We start from the raw sequence: 5,334 nt of genomic DNA on the forward strand, positions 1-5,334 counted from the left end.
GTTAATTAGGTGTCAACGATAGCCATGTGATGTGAGTATCAGTCACATGGAGGCAGGGCTTAAAAGCCTGAATTTTGCCTGAAACTCTCAGACTGAATAAGTCTCTTGGAGGAGAGACGAAACGTTTCATTAGAGAAGAACCCGTCCAGAAGACCTATACAATTTTTTTCGTTTTGATTGAACAATACAGATTTTTACATTTTATTTTATCAACTTGTTTTCTGAAAATGCATGTGTTGAAGGCTCAGTGAATCTGTGTTCGTCTACTCCACCCAGGCTGCATTGTCGAGCACAGATCCACTGAGAAACTTGCAGTTTCAGCAACATTTMATTTAAAAACTGTACTTTTGCGGTTAAATGAAGGTTCATAATTTCAAAGGGTGTGGAAATGTGTCTTTTCTGTTTCGAAAAATATCAAACCGTGAGACTAAAGTATCAAACCGACCTGAATCATGAATTTTCTGTATCGATGCACCGCTACTAAAAGTTGTGGTCAATTTTGTATTTTAGCTATGGTGGCCATCTTGGATTTTTAGTTAGCATTCGTTCTTGGCTACTACTATACCAGTTTTCAGCTCTTTAGGTCTTAACATTACTGAATTAGAGCCCTTTTTTTCAAGTTATCATTAGTGGTTAGCTTAAACTTGTGATTAGCTTTCAGAATGTGTTGGGTTAGCGCTCAGCTATCAACCCACCAAATTTCAGTTTTGTATGTCTTAAAACTGCTGTGGTAACTCAAAATGCCACTAAAAGTAATAGCACACCACCCACTGCCAAGCTGGTCATTTTCATGTAACATTTTTTGCACGTTGCCGTTCGGGCCGCATCAATGTACGACTATAAAAAAATATAAATAAAGCATAGAGATCTTTTTTGAAGTAGATAATTCTGCCATTCAAATGAATGGAGGCAGAGGTGCTCTCTTATTCATTTGATATGGCAAGCCCTAATAATGCAACATATATTCTTTAAGATTTGAGATTGTGAAGCTTTTTATAGAGAAACACCATCTCCTGAGAATTTTTATGTTGTCGTTTTTTTTGTTTCTTTCTTCCATCTAAATAGCAAAACATGCAGTTTGAAAAGTAAGTCCTCTTGTGAAGTTGAACAAGAACATAAAAGGATTTTAATATCTGAAAAACATTTCCATGTCTGACTCTACAATCTAACAGTCAAAGTGACTTTTTAGGCCTAAATACTTGTGGTTTTAACCACAGTCTCTCATTGTTATCCACGCTGTTACCAAGAGCTCGTGCCTTTTCTCTTTCTCTCTGCTAACTGTAAACCAAAATCACTGGTTTATGTTTTTGTGTGATTCATTCAGCAAACTCACACGGAGATTTACAGGCAGTGTTTTGTTGTTGTGTTCAYGGTGCCAAAAAACACTTTGGGCTAAGTGCTGGCCTCCTCGCCTCATAKAAGTATGCATTAAATGCTGCGAAGTGGAGGCCCGGCAGTGACTGTAAGAAGTTTTATTTGAGGAAAACGTACAATCACCCTGCAGGTGGAGTGGAACTGAGACGCTGCACAGGTGAAGGCTGCGCTTGAAATTAAAGCGTTTCACTGAGCAGTTAGGGAGAAGACAAATGTTTCCACTTCTAGGTCAGCTTACTTCGTAAAGAGGAAGCATCTTTTACAGGTGAGCGCACTATCTGAAGGGTTCAGCAGGTCTTCAGTGAATCTCTACTGGATTTAGAAACTTCTAAACTAATCAATTAAAGGAAATAATTAATTTCAGTTCACATGATCTTTTTTTTATTTAATATTGAAAATTATGAACACAAATTGGGCAAGGGAYCTAGAATAAATAAAATATGAAGATCTTTACCGGTTAGACTTCTTTTCTCAACCCCATAAAAACATGTTTTCAGTAACAGCACCCTGCAGAAACAATACCCAGCAGGCAGCTGGTTTGTACTATTGGTTGATATTTGCAAGTCACTCAAACTTCACCTGACACAGACTCGCTCCCTTCGTGTGCAAACAGCCTCCTCCCGTTCCTGGAGAGAACTAAGATCTCAGTTTTACAGAGGCTGATTTGCATTCAAGCAGCATCATTCTGTAACAGTCCCTTTCTGCAAATATGTCAGAGTGACATCATCCATGTAGATTCCCATGTCGACTGCCTTCTGCACCACAACACCTTCAGATACCGTCTTAAAAATTGCCAAAATAGTATAAAAACGGAAGATGACAATAAAGTTGACGATAAAGTAAACCTTCCTGATTGACAACGAACCACATCCCTGACCTCTAACTCTTATTGTACAGGAATCCAACAGCTTTCAGACGTACCTACAACAATATCCCACAAGAAATGCATTCATAAAGTCTACAATATACATGTAAATAGCTTTGCACACTCAAAACAATCTGTTAAACAGAGATTGACATCATGTATCGATGCAGATGCAGCGTCACATTGAAAGCCCTAGCATGCAAAACAGACGGCAGTTAAGAATGAAGTAAAGTGTTTTCAGGGTTAGTTACACATGTAAACTTACATTTAGCTGTTTCAAACTAACAAGTTAAGTTCAGGCAACAAACTGCATGAACTTGTGACTTTGGTCCAAACAGCACAGAAAGCATATCGCATCATTCACACGGAGGAGGAGCTGGSCAGGCCGACTTGTGTAAGGACCCTGTGGTGTAGCGGCTCAGTAATGATAATAAACCGATGACAATAGAGATAGACCGCCCCGTTTGCAGGATTAAACATCAACTTACAGATCTATCACTGAGGAAATATCGAAGATGACGTGGCACAGCAACTTTGCTTTAAAAACACTGAACCTCAAAGAGTACTGGCAAAGTAAGTTCAGTTTGTTTTGTGACTGATACGAAGCAGACGAGTGCGTCGTGCACCGCTTCAGCCCAGTGCACATGAAGGGGAACTGGTCGGCTCCTCCACTGAAGCATTTAGTGACCAGAGCGTAGTTTCACCAGGGTGGAGGATCTTTTCACCTCCCTGAAGCTGACGCCTGAAGCCGGTGCTGCCTAGGCAGTGGAGGGCAGAATGGGTCCAGTTTCTGAGTGTTTAAGTGATGCTAGCAGCATCGTTGATAACAACGGCTAATGTCCAATGTAGTAACAAACTTTCATCGCAGTGCTCCCGGTTCCAACTCCTGGCTCACTGCAGGGACGTGTCTCTGAGAGAGAGGCTTCAAGAGCTGCAATATAAGCATGTACCATTTTAACCAGTGGTGGGCAGTACTAATCTAAAAATTAGTTCCACTAGCACTAAAACACTAACTCAAATATTTAGGTCCCCTAATTCTAAAGCACTAACTCAAAAATTTAGGTCCCCTAATTCTAAAGCACTAACTCAAATATTTAGGTCCCCTAATTCTAAAGCACTAATGCACTGAAAGTTTGAGCAAAAGCTAATTCTAAAGCCAGTCAACCCACGAACATTCTTCAACAGACAACATGAGTCACATATTACCATTTTGCTCTCTTAATACTTATGATTGACATTCCACAGCTGTATTTGGGTTCATATATTGTCAATATATTGCGACTTAGTGGATAAGTGACACACATTTGAACAAAATGTGCAACAGCTTGCACTGTCAGCTGTTAACATTAATGTTGATCAATAGCATTTATAGACCTTAGTTAGTGCTTCTAAATTTAGCCTATAATTTAGCAAGTGCTAATCCACTAATACATTTTAAAATTAGCAAAATCCCTAAAGCACTAATCAGGAAATTYGTTCCCATATTAGTGCTTTAGTGCTTTRCGGGAAATGTTTTCACCACTGATTTTAACCAATAGGAAAATTCAACTTCAGTAGCCACTGCATAACCCATAGGGTTAGAGAGGGTTTTAGGCCAAAGACTGCAGAAATAAACAAACATATGCAAAAATGTCACAATTTGCACAAAAATATAAAAGATAATACCCCGCACAATTTAGACAAAAGTTGATCTGGAGTTTAGTTACTCCTTAAATGTTTAGATATCTTCAAGCACAAACTCATACAATCCATGCACACTCAAYGGGGCTTTTCTTGCAAGGAGTGGTCATTTCCAGCAACACTGAAACAGGAAGTTTCTGCCTCCTGCATCTAGCAAATTAAAACMCTGTATTTGATGACAAAGGTTCCATTAAGGAAGTCCCGTGTTACCCTCAGCACTCTGCGCTTTCTTCCCCCCAACAGGCTCTGTTTTTTCCTGCCTGTCAATGCCAGGAACCCATTAAGGAGCAGTGGTGGAGAAACAATGCTGGGATGGACCAAGCTATTGTTTTTCAGCCTTGCTCCTTGAGAAACCGCCAGCAAATTGCTTTATTTCTGGCAGAAATTATCTTTCAATTTGACCAGAAAAGTGATTTAGAGAACATATGGAAGTGATCGCACCAGGATTCTTCTACTGGAAACCATTGGGGCTTTATTCTAGGGTTAAATATGTCTGCTTACTTTTTTCTCCCGCTGCTAAGTCGCTTTTACTCCTGCAGCTGCAGGKTTATAATGATCTGTAAATATAAAATGAAAAAAGTTTATATGGATGTTTTAAAAACGTGCACAGAGATGAATTTATGCTATTTTCTGAAAATGAAAACCAAACCAGTGAACTCCACTCAACATAAAACTGAAGAACAAGGGGAAGTCTCACTGTATTTTCCCTCTGATCTTTCCACATCCCCGCCCAACTCTGTGACCCCTGTCCAGTTCCAGCCACCCACCCACACGTCCACAATGGAGGCTCCACAAAAACATGCATATCATTTTGGAGTTCAACAACAAAGCAAACCTGTGTTAGCATATCGGTGCATTGTATTTCACAACCTGCACTCATTCTCACAGGCATATGTCCAAAAAAAAGTATGTAACCGTGTTATTCTTCACGTACAATTATTGCCAGTGGAGTAAGAAGGAGGTAGTTTCATTTAGGTATGAGAAAACAATTGGGAAGTAAATCATGTATAAAAAGGGGTCATTTCAAAAATGTTTAACAGGTTGTTTTTTTTTTCATTGATAAAAGCTGTGGAGCTTTAACCAGGAGAGATTTGTGCACTAGTGATGCAGTGATGCAGATCAATACTGAAATATCGATACTTTTTATATGTTTTTTTTTATTTTTGCCACTTCAGTAGAAAGCAGAACTGAATATCTGAATATTAGTATCTTAGCTTCTTCATCATCAATGACTTTTTTTTTTAAATATCGATACTACCAATACCAGAACTTTATGGTCTAGAATTGGTACTAAAATCAAAATAACAATACTTTTAGGGCTGCCACAAACTATTATTTTTATAATCGATTAATCATCGATAATTTTTTCGATTAGTCGACTAATAGGATCATATGTTAATTGAATATAAAACATA

This window comes from Austrofundulus limnaeus, unplaced genomic scaffold (assembly GCF_001266775.1).
Source record: "Austrofundulus limnaeus strain Quisiro unplaced genomic scaffold, Austrofundulus_limnaeus-1.0 Scaffold113, whole genome shotgun sequence".
NCBI lineage: Eukaryota > Metazoa > Chordata > Actinopteri > Cyprinodontiformes > Rivulidae > Austrofundulus > Austrofundulus limnaeus.